General features: G+C 38.1%; 1 pseudogene; it reads right to left on the reverse strand.

The window, feature by feature from the left end:
* The window catches only part of LOC149845569 (uncharacterized), a 41,828-nt pseudogene extending 25,776 nt beyond the window's left edge, over window positions 1-16,052 (reverse strand).
* Between the last annotated feature and the right edge of the window lie 721 nt (window positions 16,053-16,773).

Genomic DNA, 16,773 nt, shown 5'->3' on the forward strand with positions numbered 1-16,773 from the left:
TTCTAACCCTAGCTTTCTCTGTTGAAAAAAAGTGAGGCGGCAGAAAAACTCTTGATTATGGAAAAATAATTATTTTCCTAAACAAAATTATGGAGAATAGTTAGCAAAGATGCAACATGCTCAGAGTTGCCAAAAGTAGGTAGGGCAGTTTTGGGAAGGTGGTGGAATCTCATCTTGTTCAGATTCAATTCTGCCTGATATCCGACCGGGTATTCTTTGCGGGCCTGCATTCATCGAGGTGCAGTTTATTTTCTAAAAAGAGATACCCATTAAGTGACATTTGTTTCTGCCTCAAAGGGGGTTGGCATAGTGGAATGGGGCTTAGGCTGTTAGGCAGGCAGTCTAGGTTCAAATCTCATGGGTGCCACACCTTCAGCAAACCGAAGCGTGGCTACTCCCTGGGAGCAAGGGAAAATCGGTAGGCAGAGCCAGCGTGGCTAGGTCTCTGGCTAGAGAACAGGTCATGCTGAACATGAGTGTTTTTTCTCACGCCGACATCGTGGCCATCCGATTTGCATTTTAGAAAGCTCAAAAGTCAACAAAATCACGTGGCATTCATCCAAAATGCAAACAGACAGCCACGATGTGGGCATGAGGAAAAACGCTCATGTTCAGCATCATCTGATTCCCTGTTCTCGGGGGCTATTTCTCTGTATAAATAACACACAAAATCAAAGTAGCCTTTGTTTCTAGGGAGGCTTATCATGGAGCGATGCTTCCGCCTTTAGGTTCAAGCAAGACAAGGAGATTAAGCCTTGTTATATGCATTAATGAACATGTTCTAATCTACTTCAAATGTGCACCAATATTCAAGAAGAGAGCGATCAGGTGATTTGTGAAAGTGATTTGACATCTTCACCTTCCATTGCTTCATCCCACAAAGACCTCATGATTATCTGCTCTCCATTCAAGACTGACATCTTCACCGTCCATTGCTTCATCCCACCTCACGGTCCTTGTGTACATTGTGGACGGTGAGGATGACAAACAGATCACTTGATCTGCTCTCATTCAAGAGAGAGAGAGAGAAAGAGCAAATCAGGTGATCTGTCAAATCACTTGACACCTTCACCGTCCATTGCTTCATCCCACAATGGAAATTCAAGACAGAGCAGATAAGGCCATTCATGTCTTAATTTGGAACTTTAATTAGTTACACATCAATATTCATTTCCCAAGTTAATACAAAGAAACCCAGTAGATTCTAAAGCTTATGACTCTTATTATGAAACGAGTAGTGAATTACATTCACGATGCCTGGAAGTAGGAAAAAGAATAAATATGGTTATGTTTTTATTCTTGGTCGCATCAGGCAAATTCACACACGCAATGGAATTCAAGAACTTGGTCATGTTCAACATAATGCCTGACATACCTGGCTATGAACCATAAGGTTATTTTGGAGAGGCCAATCCTATTCACTTTGAAGTTAAATTAAGTTAGCAAAGATTGACGATGATATCCAAAGGTTGGGTTTTCATTTCATGTTTGAATTGTCAACCTTCTGTTGTGCAAACCACAATCGGAACAAGCAATCCATACGATAAAGAGAAGAAAAGAACAAAAGAAGATACAAGTTTCTGTAGTTAGGCACTCATGCCTACATCCACGGGCAAATGAAAAACAATAAATCCACTAGCAAATGCAAAGAAGTGCAAAGGTGAGATAAAGAGCTCTTGAAACCCTAATCCCCAATACACCCGAAACTCTCATATTCCAACTCGCAAAAGTAGCCAGTACAAGAGGAAAAAATTACATAACCAGATAGGTTCATACCATGGGGGCTCCGCCACCGCACCCTGCGAGGGGTTTGTGAGCTCTAGTCTCGGGCCTAACAGTCCGACGCACTACCACAAAGCACACCCCCCCCCCCCCCCCCCATTAGAAATCTCCATTATATGGTCACCAAAATATTTTTGGATTGTCATGGAGCAGATCACGTCCAAAATTGAAGACACCACAACATGTACACGGGAAAAATTTTAGATTGTGAAAACATCAAACAGAAAACTGTTGAAGAAGGAGGTCTACAAGTTGATTAAATTAGTTGGATGGTGAACTAGGAAACTTCCTACAATATCACCATTTCTTAGTAGATATAGCCTATTTGCATGAGTGGTTTGCTTCTTGGGATTCAATTGTATATCTGTTTGCTAAGATTCATTATCCAAGCTTTTTCTGATAATGAATTGATAAGAAGGTAAGTTTTGACTAGCCTTGGTTTCCATGTGGTGCAAATTTATTATTATTTTTCTCATATGTTATTCCACTAAAGAAATTAACAGTGGGTGTTTTAGTTTTTTTTCTGACCAAACAATGGTCAGCTGAATGATCTTATAGAACCAAGTGTGCATATGAAAAAAAAAAGATTGTGGCACCTAAATGTAATAATCAAAAGTTGGTCCGTTGCTTGTAAATAGTTGATAAATAGTTGAAATGAGAGAAAAATGCAGGCAGTCAATTGTAATAACCTTAAGTTAAGCAGACCCTTTGTAATTAGAAGATATATTGGGCATCTTTGCAACTTTTTTTTTTTTGAGGTGGGGGGGGGGGGGGGGTTAACCGGGGAAATCCAAGGGTTTGTAACTTATCCTAGAAGTTTCTAAGCACCAAACTTGTTTTTTTGGAAGAATTTTCAGCAAAATTTTGGGATAAGTTTGTGAATGGTCATTTGGTTTGTAATTTTCAGTTGGCTTCCTAAGTTTTGAGCACCAAACTTGGGAAACCAATTGGGATAGTCAAATTATCAACCAAATGACCATGTACACACTTATCCAAAAAAATGGGATAATCTGGGATATTGAACCGTGCCACCCCAAGCTCTGCGGCTTCGATTAGTTAATCTGGCAATCTTCTCTAATTTGCTGCCCATGGGCTTCTAGTGTCTAGAGAAAGGCAATTCAGCAGGTAGAATCACAATGGTTGTTACCATGAATACAGATCCAGAAGGACTATATCCTACAATATATGATGCCGTCCATCACATATCAGATCCTGACCATCCATCTGATGCATTAGGATAGCTAGGAGTACTAGTCCATGTTCCGGGTGAGAATGTTGATTAATCCTAGCTGTTGGTTGGACTGCTAGGATCAACTAATGTATGATGGATCCCACAGTATGTCGTATGATGAGATCCGTGTTTCATGGATGCAGTGGGAATCAAATCAAGCCTAGGGATGTCAATGGATCAGATTTTATCCAATATCAAATTCAATCTGACTCCTTTTGGTCGGATTTGGTAAGCCAAAATGATATCAGTTTATAATTGGATGCAGATATGGTTAATTATGTTTTTTTTTGCTACCAAATCTGACAAATATCCTGATTTCATGGTTATCCGAATCGGATTTCATGTAAAAAACCAGATATGGTATCAGCTTTTCACCATCCAAATTCAATACTGAATTCAAATCCGTTTAGCCAAAATCTGATTAGTCGGATCTGGTATTGGGCACATCTGATCCGAATCTGAACTGTTTACATCCCTAATCAAGCACAAACTTTTTTTTTACTTGAATATAAGGATCAAATGAAGTACTTCGGGATTTCTTTCACATTATCCCCCATCATCGACTTGGTCTGAATCAAAGGAAAAGATACAAAATGTTTGATCTCTAATTGTCACCAAGAATCCAACCTGACACCTAACACCACAAAAGAAACACCAGCTTGTGTTTGGTTGCTGGTTGACATGCTTGGTCTAGGCATGTGCGTAGGGACAAGTTGTCCTTGGCAGCTGATACAATGGGAAGGACCCTACCTTGAGTGCCACAATCAAGTTTCTCATACATAATAACTACCTATGGTTGTGTTCATTATAAGAGACAAGATTCACTGAGTTGATCTAGTCAATCATCCCTATAGAGAATTAATTGCATTATTTGACAAGGCTTCAATGAGTCAGAAGTGATCAAGAGGATTACCGAAAATTAAGTTTGTACTGCATTTGAAGTAGATTAATGCAACCCCTCTCCTCTATTCAAGTAAATTAAGTTCAAATACAACTTGGTTGTGTGTTAGCAAATTTGCTAGGCGAAGGAAACCAAGCCCCCTCCCATTGCCGACCGTGGATTGGCTGGTCTCCGGTTGGTAAAACCCTTGAGGTCTCCCTGCCCATCAGGGAGTATAACCAGCTTCGACTTTGCGGTAGGGGATGCTCTTTGTGAGGTCTTGTGGGTGTTGTGTGTTCTCCCCGAAACACAAATTCACGTGTTCTAGTGTGTACAGAGGAATATCTTGGGACCCGCGATAATTCATATGCCAATGTTGCCCACGATATTTTTATAATAAAATAACATATAAAAAGGTAGATATGCTTTTGACGAAAATGTTCACCCGTAAGATAGATATGCATTGGACGAAAATGTCCTCCCGCTCCCCGTATATAGATTTGCACATTCCACCTTTGTTTTTAGCTTGTGCTACAACACATGGCCGCCTTCTCGTTCCTGCCTTGTGTTAGATAAAAAACTTTTCCTGGTTCATTCCTACCTCGTGAAGATAACTATAAATCGAACGACTGGTTCGATCAGTGGTGGGTATTAAAGGGGGATTTGTCGGCCATTTCTTTTTACAATCTTCTCTTTTTACAATCTTCTCTTCTTCTTCATTTTCGTTAGGCAATATGAAAAAAGCAATGACGCACAAATATTCCAACAAGTGCCATTAAAGCGTGGTGAGTACCTTTCCATGTTATCATGCTATTGTTGAAGAATGTATGTCGTCGTGAGTGTCATTAAGGCGTTGTTTTGTTATTGCAGGTAGATTTTATAGTTTCGACGGTTAGAAACTTGAAGATATTTGTAAGGCGGTGGGATCTCCCGACAGGAATGCTTAGTTACAGATGCGAGCAACTCTACCCCATTCGGTATCGTTCATTCACTCAGTATATGCAATGTAACCAAATCACGGTTGTAGTACGATTTATGAGATATTGTTTTGTTTGTTAATATCAGTCTGTAATATATTATGTTGAATTACCGTATATCGATTTGTAAGATATTATGTGTTTTCTAGTATCGATTTGTGAGATATTGTTTTGTTTGTTGATATCGATTTGTAATATATTATGTTGAATTGTTGTATATAGATTTGTAAGATATTATGTGTTTTCTAGTGTCAATTTGTGAGATATTGTTTTGTTTGTTACTATCGATTTGTAATATATTATGCTGAATTACCGTATATCGATTTGTAAGATATTATGTATTTTCTAGTGTCGATTTGTGAGATATTATTTTGTTTGTTAATATCGATTTGTAATATATTATGCTGAATTGTCGTACACCGATTTGTAAGATATTATGTGTTTTCTATTGTCGATTTGTGAGATATTATTTTGTTTGTTAATATCCATTTGTAATACATTATGTTGAATTGTCGTATATCGATTTGTAAGATATTATGTGTTTTCTAGTATCGATTTATGAGATATTGTTTTGTTTGTTAGTATCGATTTCTAATATATTATGTTGAATTGCCGTATATCGATTTGTAAGATATTATATGTTTTCTATTATCGATTTGTGAGATATTGTTTTGTTTGTTAATATTGATTTATAATATATTATGCTGAATTATCGTATATCGATTTGTAAGATATTTTGTGTTTTTTAGTATCGATTTGTGAGATATTGTTTTGTTTGTTACTATCGATTTGTAATATATTATGTTGAATTGTCGTATATCGATTTGTAAGATATTATGTATTTTTTAGTGTCGATTTGTGAGATATTATTTTGTTTGTTAATATCGATTTATAATATATTACGTTGAATTGTTGTATATCGATTTGTAAGATATTATGTGTTTTCTAGTGTCGATTTGTGAGATATTGTTTTGTTTGTTACTATCGATTTGTAATATATTTTACTGAATTGCTGTATATCAATTTATAAGATATTATGCTGATTTGTCATATACCGATTTGTAATATATTATGTTGAATTATCATATATCGATTTATAAGATATTATGTGTTTTCTAGTATCGATTTATGAGATATGGTTTTGTTTGTTAATATCGATTTGTAAGCTATTATGTTTAATCTTTGATACTGTGATTCATTAAATTGTTTCTTTGACTTGCTTAACTAATCAGTAGTCATTGTTATATGCATCTTGAATAAATCATAGTAAACGTATGCGCTGGCTAACATAAATTGATATTTTGCTCATGACAGTGTTGAGCATATCAACTAGATGTAATGAAGATGATGTATCTCAATCATTGAGAAGTCATGGAGCAATAAACATTTGTACTATCTACGCATCTGAAGAATTGAATGTGTGCACTAATGATGCACATGATAAGAAGGGTGCAAGCATTGGATTCACTCTTGACTTGAATATTCCAGCAAACGAAATGCAATTCGATAATGAGGCAGACGGTCATGACAGTCCACTTGACAAAGGTACAAGCACCTCAAGTCTACATGATAGTACACTTGACTCTGTTTTTGTAGAGGGAATGCAGTTTAATAATGAGGAAGCTGCATACAAATTTTACACTAATTATGCCTTAAAACTTGGCTTCAATGTTAGAAGGTATTCTTGGGCAAAAAATGCACAGGGTGTCGTGGTGAGAAAGACATATGTTTGTTCTAAGCAAGGTTTGAAGAAGTCAATTGAAAATCCAACAAGGAGCAAGTCAGATTCAAGATGCGGTTGTTCAGCGAGAATGATGTTAAAAAGACTTTTGAATGAAAAATATGTAGTTCATACTTTAATCAATGATCATAACCATGAATTAGTCGCTTCATTTATAACTCCTATGTTAAGGTCACATCGTAAAGTAACTGAAGCGCATGCTGCAATTGCTGAAATAGCTGATAGCGCCATCATTGCACCAAGGAAGACATACAATTTATGCATGCACGTAAATGGTGGTTGCGAGAATGTACCATTCACACATATGGATCTAAGAAACCACTTGAGAAGGAAGATGTCAGAAAACATGAAGAATGGAGGAATATGTTCTTTGGTTGATTACCTACAGAAAAAATCAAATATTGACCCAGGTTTCTTTAGTGCAATGCAACTGGATGAAGATGGGTATGTTGCGAATATGTTTTGGGCAGATTCAAAGTCAAGAGTAGATTATGAATGCTTCAATGATGTGCTTGTTTTTTATACGACAGTGAAGATTAATACAAAGCAATGGTCATTTGCGCAGTTTGTCAGAGTGAACCATCACTCACGGAGTTGCATATTAGACAATGCTTTTTTGTATGACCAGACCAAGGAAACCTTTGAGTGGTTGTTCAGAGTATTTACACAGGCAATGAATGGGAAGCACCCTGGAGCTGTACTTACATATGATGATAATGCAATTGCGACTACAGTGTCTCATGTATGGCCATATGCACATCATCGCCTATGTTTGTGACATATCTTTCAAAATACAACAAAGAACATAGGACACATTTTTAATCAGAAGACAGGGCTTGTTAAAAAGTTTAGACAATGTGTACTTGAGAGCATAGACGAGGTCACCTTTATGTCTGATTGAGAGCAAATGATTCAGATGTACAACCTTTAAGACTGTGTGTGGTTACAACATTTATATGCAGACAAAGAGAAGTGGGCATTAGCATATGGAAGACAATACTTTTGTGGAGGTATGATAAGCACACAAAGAGCTGAATCTATGCATGCCACACTGAAAAAAACCTTGTATTCATGTTTAACAATATTTCGCTTCATGGAACAATATGAATTATTTGTTGATGGTCTTAGACAGAATGAGCTTGAACAAGATGTGAAATGATTTAACACCCGTCCTGTAACTTTGGGCATGAAATATTGGCACAACCTGTAAATCTGTATACACTAACTGTATTTAAATGGACTAAGAAGGAGGTTATACAGGTCATGAATTGCAACATAGAAGGACATATGCAATATAAAAATATGCACAAATACCATGTTGTATGGGAGGGTGAAGTGCATCCAAAAATGCAAGAAGCACATGTTACATACAATGTTGACAACGAAAGAGTTGAATGTACGTGCAAAATGTTTGAATTCAAAGGTATTTTATGCCGTCATGCATTAAAGACACTTAATAAAGAGAAGATACAAGAAATACCTCAGTCATATATAATGCGAAGATGGACGAGACAAGAAAAAATTAAACTGCTGGATACAAATAATGTCAGTCCATCTAGTGTTGATGAGAAGTGCCACATAGCCTCCCGTTACCAACAACTATGTAGGTCACTTATGCATGTTGCAGATTTGACATCGAAAAGTAAAGAAGCCTATGTATATATAAGAAAAGTGTCAAGGAAATTACTTGAAAAAGTATAGTTAATTCACCATGAGTCCATTGCAGCTCGTGACGACCAATCCAAGAAAACGAGATCAAACAACGTAGGTAAAAATCACGCTTCTCCTGACCCTTGTGAGAAGTTGCGCCGAAGCGTAAACATCATCTTCGACAAGCCAGCAGTAAACGTTGTAGATTATGATGAAAATATTCACCTAGCGAAGGGTATCAAAAGAAAACCTGCCTTTGATCGCAATTGTCAGAAGACAAAGGGTGCACTGGAATTGGTTGACAAGAAAATGTCTAAAAAACAACCAACCCCTAAGCAACCAAGCCCTTCACATGAACATGTATGTGATACAATATATTGCTTCAAGTGTAAATTATATTACGTGCAACCTATCAATATCTAACTTGTGTAATTTCCAACATGCAACAATATCATATAGACGTGCACTACAATGTTGGAACTTGCAATCCACCCGACCTATTTGAGTGGAATGATGGCATGAGTTTCACAAGTCTTTTGGTATGTAACAATTTTGAGAGGATGTTTCATTTCTTTTTGAACTTAATGTAGTATCTGATATTGTTCTGTTTCATGACAGACTCAGTTCAATTCAAAAGTGAGCAACGCAACATAGGAATCACGTGTGGATTCTTCAGCTACAAAATAGTTGTAGCATTTAACTTTCATATCTTACAAATCGTTGTAATGTTTAGCATTCTATAATTCTTTGTTGTAGTTCTATAAATCTTCGTTGTAAATCGATAATTCTTTGTTGTAATTCTATAATTCTTTGTTGTAAATCGATAATTCTTTATTGTAATTCTATAATTCTTTATTGTAAATCGATAATTCTTTGTTGCAATTCCACAATAGAAATTATACTACAAATATCATAAAAATTGATACTAGAAAACACATAATATCTTACAAATCGATATACAACAATTGAGCATAATATATTACAAATCGATACTGAAATTCAACATAATAGCTCACAAATTGATACTAAAAAATACATAATATCTTACAAATCGATATACAATAATTCAGTATAATATATTAAAAATCAATATTGAGCAATTCAGCATAATATCTTACAAATCGATATACAGGTGCACTGGAATTGGTTTACAAGAAAATGTCTAAGAAACAACCAACCTCTAAGCAACCAAGCCCTTCGCATGAACATGTATGTAATACAATATATTGCTTCCCATGTAAACGGTAATGACAATGCATGTGAGGTATAGTGAATTAGAACATGGTCTGCTAAATGCATTTGTTCATCTGCGTAGTTTTTAGTTTGTTATGTATCGTCAACCTTTTTTATCTTTTGCTTTAGCTAATGTTCAGTTTGAGACAAAGAGAACATGATGATTTTGAATACGAAGGGCCATTGACGCAATAGTGGGTAAGAATCGAGGAACCTCCATCTTCTCCACCCTCTGTTTCACTATTGTCTTATCGCGACACACCAACATCGTCGAAGAAACCCATGCTAGAGGAGCCAACCCCACCAAAAAGGCGGTTGCAGTTGAAATTGGAGCCACCATCTTCCCTACTTCAGTCTTCTCCTCCAAGATTGTCGTACCATGAAGCCTCGTTGTCCAAGAGACCCGTGTTGGAGGAGTCTCCAAGAAGGTGGTCTGTGAGATTGCAAGAACCCTCACGTTCACCATCAACATCTCTTCTATGCTTGCCATATCGATAATTCTTTGTTGTAAATCGATAATTCTTTGTGGTAATTCTATAATTCTTTGTTGTAAATCGATAATTCTTTGTTGTAATGTTATAATTCTTTGTTGTAATACTATAATAGAAATCATACTACAATTATTAAAAAAAATCGATACTAGAAAACACATAATATCTTACAAATCGATATACAACAATTGAGCATAATATATTATAAATCAATACGGAAATTCAACATAATAGCTTACAAACCGATATTGTGACACCCCAAACCCCGACCTTGAAAATTTTTTTTGAATTTTGAGGATTTTATTTTTTGAAATAATTTTACGGTAAACAACGAAAAGTAAGGGAAAAGGAGTAACTAAGTAACAAGACCGCAAGTTTGAGCGAGCCACAGGTGAATGGTACATAACCAACAAGTTTCAAAATATACAACCCAAAGTTTAATTAAAAAATAAGACAAAAGTATAACAAATCTAACAATCTCTCCAAACAAGGAGATCATCCCCTCAAAAACCCCAAAACCAAACAGGAGCAGGATCTGCATCTAAGTATGGGTCCCAAAGCCTCCATTGTGTGTCGTCGCATCGTCGTTGTACCTATTCATCACTTGCATTCCTATAAAATGGGGTCAGCACTCTTGCGAGGTGGTGAAGAAACAACAACATCATATCTCTATTTCTCAAGGAAGAAGCATGTATATAACATGGAAAATGTGAAACAACGGATACATGTGCCTGTGTCAAGTAAGTGCATGTGTAACAAGTGCAAACAAGCTAAAGCAGTAAACATGAAACTGAACAACTACTATACACAAGTAGCTAAGAAAGGTACGAGAGGCAGAACAAGTACAAAAACAAGTAAGCAAGTAAAGGAAACTACTACAATACGTTAGTTGTGATTGATGAGTATTTAAGTTCTTCTGATTACTCATTCAGGTACACAAAGAAACCTCACATTCTGTGAGCCATGCACCTGATGTCTGTTATTCAATTTCTAATGTGGTAACCGGGGATGCTACAGACCGAGTAAACCTCATGCGAGCAACACACAGCTGAGAGAAACCCTCGCATAGGTAAGGATTGCAATCCATACTACTGCAGTAGTGAGGTATCTTAAAAGATCACCTCGACCTCTCTAACTCTGAGTGACTGGAGGTCAAAGGATGCTACAACTCCTGTCAAAACATGTGTCATAGTAACGATTAGTCACTCAGGGTTGTACCATCCACCCTCTCTAAGGTGAATTGTTTTGTGAATGGGGCACAACATGTTTATCTTTCTTAGGCTCATCTATCAAGTCATACCTCCCTTCAAGGTATTTATGCCTCGTGGTCCCCGCGGGGTACACAAACGAGGTTATAGCCTGCCCATCCACATGCTCAGCCTCACACGGCTAACAAGAGCACATCACTCGTGAAAGCGATCATAATACCATTTTATCTTTCTCATTACTAGGATATAAACATACGTGAACTTACTCACGAACATGGGTCATCGCTCAAAGACTCCAATTGAGTCTAAACAACTACAACAGTGTGTTTCTCATACCCTATGGTGTTTAAGTTTTTGTGTCATTCTCTACATCATGAGTGTATTGTGCACTTTGTGCACTCATCAATGCCTCAAGCACGAGACCAAAATGTACCTCTCGAGGTACATACTATGCAGTACTAGTGTCAAGCTGTGCTACGTGTATGTGCGAACTAAGACCCACAAAATCTCAAGTTAATCGTACAATTATGAAACAGAGGCAAAGATACATATGCATATCTTAGGAAAACACATTTCAATTACATGAGAATGTGCAAGTGAGTGTACAATTCAACAATTTCAAGAGATATGCAATTCAAGAGCATAACGTAAACACAATTGCAAGTACATTGAGCTTAAACAAGTAATGCAAGCTTCTAATTACAATTTCAAGTAGTTAGAACTTCAAATGTCAATATTTGGCAATTCTCGCATATCGAGGCCACTTTCATAGAAAAGATTTATGATTTTCGGTATACTCATGTGTTGATATTTAAATCTAGAATATTTCCATTCGTATGAGAATTACATTCGCATTTCCAAGGTGGATCGCCGCACTTGCGAGAGAAACGATGTAAATATGTCACGAGGACAATTATACGTATATGCATCACTGGGTTACTAATGTTCGCAAACCACCTTGCTCTGATGCTGACAAAGTGGAACCCATTTCCATAAGGGGATTTGATACACTTACGTGTCGAGAATGAAATCTAAGATATTCCCAACTTATGAGAATAACATTAGTGTTACCCCGGTATGGGTTATCGTACTATACAGAGACAATCGACGCAAAAATGATGGTTTTTGATAAGATGACCCAAACCTTAATCGGTGGAAAAATCATACACATTGGTGGCATTGCACCGCTTACTAATGGCGCACTTAGAGTCTATCTAAAATAGGGCCACGAAGAGCCCACATGAAAGAACCATTTGGGATCACCTCTCCTTCGCTCACATGAATGCATCAAACTCAAGGCACAGGGTGCCGATATGCCCAAACACCAACTGTGGCCCCCAAGGGCCACTTTGGGCACACATATACTCTGCTGCCCTGACTAAATGGGGTTGTCGAACAGCGAAATCGAACCCTCCAAAAATGGCAAGCTCTAAGCTTTAATACAACGCTCAGTTGCGAGACTCATTCCGCCCTTACTATATATATATCCCTTTATTTTATTTTTTTGTCTTAAACCCCCTAGACACATTATTATTGTAGCTGGAACATTGGGTCGCAACAGACCACTGGGTCCATGCCTAGTGTGCCACATGGTTCAGGGAGCATACCTGAATGCTCGGTGAGGTCGTCTGGGTGCACCATCACCCGGTTCCTCAAACCGACCAAGGCAACCCAATGAGTTGCGGTCTGGTCTGGGTCTTATCGTCAGACCAGGGGGCTGACAAGGCTGGCAGCCAACAAGGGGGCACCCAAATGGCAAGGTGCCAGGGTGCGACTCACACCTGGCAGCACCTTGCAGCACAGAGCCAACAACCAGGGGAAAGTGCATGGATTTGGTCCTTTGGACCAGACCATGCAAGCCTGACAATCGCTGATTTGAACCCCAGGTTCAAGCCAGGGGTGCTAGCATAGGGCAGAAGTCCAAAACAGGGATACCCGGGGTGCGGCTAGCACTCAGAGGGCACCATGGCGCCAAAAAAAGAAAAGGAAACAAAGGGGGGGGGGGGGGGGGGGGGGGTTGGTCACGGGTCTAGTCCTTCAGACCAGACCACACGGTCTAACAGACTTGCTGGTTTGAGTCCATGGGCTCAAATCAGTTGTGTCAAAGGACGGGAGCCCGGTCCAGGCTCTCAAACCGGCTAGGCTACCCGGGTACCTTGGGTACCCGATGGCTTGCCACACACCAACAAAACTAGGGGCCTCTAGACGAGACCCTGACTATGACGTGGCCCTGGTCTGAACCCAGGAGTTTAGACCAAACCTAACCTTTTGGGACAGGGTCTGAACCCAACGCCCCAAGGTGACAGGGCTAACCGGATGCTGGTTACACTCGGTGTCCAGACGCGTGTCAAGAGAGAACACCTAGGGCTGGGTGCACCTGGTCGAGCCCGACTTAGACCAGAGTGCACCTGGTCAGGTCTGTCCCAGCAGGGGACAGACCAACCAAATACCCTGCAAAACGAAAAGACCATTAACAGGAAGAAAAGAAACGGTGAAGGTGGGGGAAATGAAAATGGAAAAGAAGAAGGGTTGCAACGTCTGGACTGGGCTACGAATGTGCCCAGTCCAGACTCACCCAAAGGCTCAAAATGTACCTCAGCCATCCCCATGATCTTAAGAGGGGCTGAGGGCATCGCATGCACCCACAAATTGGTTTGCTCACGCATGCAAAGACTAACAAACACGAAAGAGAAGAAAATACGCCTTTGGGGATTACATGCAAACACTTGAGAAAAGCATACTATCATATCTACATTCCATTAGAGCCTATCAAGAGAAAAACAATGAAATTCATATAGAAATTTGGTGGCTTAGAGTCCTTCTCCGTCCATGGAACGGAACAGAGAAATGCTTATGTCCCACACCAACATCAAATAACCACCTAATCTGTCAAGAGCCACACATACATGAATGTGTTCAGTCCTCTTGACTTCATGTTCAAACCCTCTACATTTTTCAAAAGAAACATAAATATGGGGTTGTCGGCTTCACCTTGATTATCCGGAGAGGATGGAAGAGAAGCTACGGTGGATTCGGTTGCAAGGGCTTCACGAAAATGGTGGAGGTCACACTACAACAAAGCAGTGGATTAGCATCGACCTCATTCCATCGGTAATCTGTCGCTAACCGGCTTAGCGACGGATTAGCGATGAAATAGCGACAGATATCTTACGTCATGAATTTTTCGACGCTAACTGGCGACAACATAAATCTGTCGCTAATTGCGATGGAATAACGAACGATGAATTTCGTCGCAAATCCGTCGGTACTAAATGGCGACCTCGGCTTGGCGACGGATTTACAGCTGTCGCTAAATTATATGTATAGCGACGGATATATCCGTCGCAAACAAGAAAAAAAAATATGTTTGAAAATTAAATATCGAGAACGCTACAATTTATATTTCCTGTACAATTTAAAACAAAGTACACATAAAATTACATATAAAAGGAAACTAAAACAATTAATCATTCCACTTTAAAGTTCACAAGTTTAATTATTTATAATTCAACAATTACATTTTCGAAACAAAAAAAAATAAAACAAATTCAACACATTAATCTAATCATCGCCAAGATTTTGTTCGTCTTCTTGTTCATTGCCTTGATCTGTCCCTTCAGCTCTGCTACACTGATTATCGCCAGTAACCTACACAAGAAAAGAACAATCAGTATTGATAAACAAAATATATTGAAATAAATTATACACTATATGTGATTCTATCATGTGCTCATATGTGTTCTAAGGCAGTAAAAAAACTCTATATGTGATTCTATCATGCTCATATGTGCTCTAAGGCAGGCAAAAAACTCTATATGTGATTATATTATGAATGATATGTGTTCTAAGGCAGTAAAAAAACTCTATATGTGATTATATCATGCTCATATGTGTTCTAAGGCAGCCAGAAAAACTCTATATGTGATTCTACCATGCTTATATGTGCTCTAAGGCAGACAAAAAGCTATATATGTGATTCGATCATGCTCATATGTGTTTTAAGGCAGTAAAAAAACTTTATATGTGATTACATCATGCCCATATGTGTTCTAAGGCAGTCAAAAAAACTTTATATGTGATTCTATCATGCTCATATGTGCTCTAAGGCAAGCAAAGCAAAAAACTTTATATGTGATTCTATCATGAATGATATGTGTTCTAAGGCAGTAAAAAAACTCTATATGTGATTCTAGCATGCTCATATGTGTTTTAAGGCAGTCAAAAAACTGAATATGTGATTATAGTATGCTCATATGTGTTCTAAGGCAGTAAAAAAAACTTTATATGTGATTCTATCATGCTTATATGTGCTCTAAGGCAGGCAAAAAACTTTATATGTGATTATAGCATGCTCATATGTGCTCTAAGGCAGGCAAAAAACTCTATATGTGATTCTACTATGCTCATATGTGCTCTAAGGTAGGCAAAAAGCTATATATGTGATTCGATCATGTTCATATGTGTTCTAAGGCAGTCAAAAAACTGAATATGTGATTATAGCATGCTCATATGTATTCTAAGGCACTCAGAAAAACTCTATATGTGATTCTACCATGCTCATATGTGCTCTAAGGCAGGCAAAAAGTTGTATATGTGATTCTAGCATGCTCATATGTGTTCTACGCTAGTCAAAAAACTAAATATGTGATTATAGCATGTTCATATGTGTTCTAAGGCAGTAAAAAAAACAGAATATGTTAAGGCAATCAAAGTTACATGAAATCTAACGACATGCAATATATTGCATGAAACTTTCATACCTGAGAGGGACCTGCAATTGAAGTTCCCTTGTTCAGCAAAAAACTGTTGAACTCAGCTCGGAGAACGTCGACGACGGTTTCATAGAAGTAGTCACGCATTGTGTCCTTAACGATCTGGCGTACATCATCACCGGAAAGAATAGGATGTTGCTTGGAGCTTATATCGACGGAAGAAGTCTGTGAGCCGTAACTAGAAGAAGCAATAACAGGTGAAGTGTTCATATTACTCCCAAACACACGACCTTTTTTGGGTTCACCTGCTACAGTCACCCATGCTGCAGGATCAAATGATAGATGCTGAGTAGCATCATCGCCATATCGCTCTACCATCTGTTGCTCATATGCCTCCTACAAAATAATGTTTACAATATGCATTAATAATTAATGATAACATTATGATAACTTACATATTGCAATGATTATTAATAGAATAAATACATACCGTTGTCATTCTCGCCTTCTCTGATATGAAGTCTCCCGTGGTCTTCCGTTTATGTGTTTCAACAAACACATCCTTATATGGTATAATGCCTCCTTTTTCTGCTTCCTGCGAAGTTAAATGATAAAAGATTTAGTTAACAAGTTTGAAACAATACTTAAAAAATTGATATTATATATTGATGAGTTACCATTTTCTTCAAGTGGCTCCCAAAAGTCTTAGATCCACCTGTGTGTAGATGGGCTTCAGGCATTTTCGTTCGATTTTGTGCAGCCTTCGCAAAGCGATTTCGAAATGCATCCCTCGCCCACTTGTCACACATTCCCTCCCAATAATCTCTCCTGATAGTAATAGGGTCATGGCCCTTCCACTGTAGTGGAT

The sequence above is a fragment of the Nuphar pumila genome, chromosome 2, assembly GCF_984573655.1.
Source record: "Nuphar pumila chromosome 2, dmNupPumi1.hap1.1, whole genome shotgun sequence".
NCBI lineage: Eukaryota > Viridiplantae > Streptophyta > Magnoliopsida > Nymphaeales > Nymphaeaceae > Nuphar > Nuphar pumila.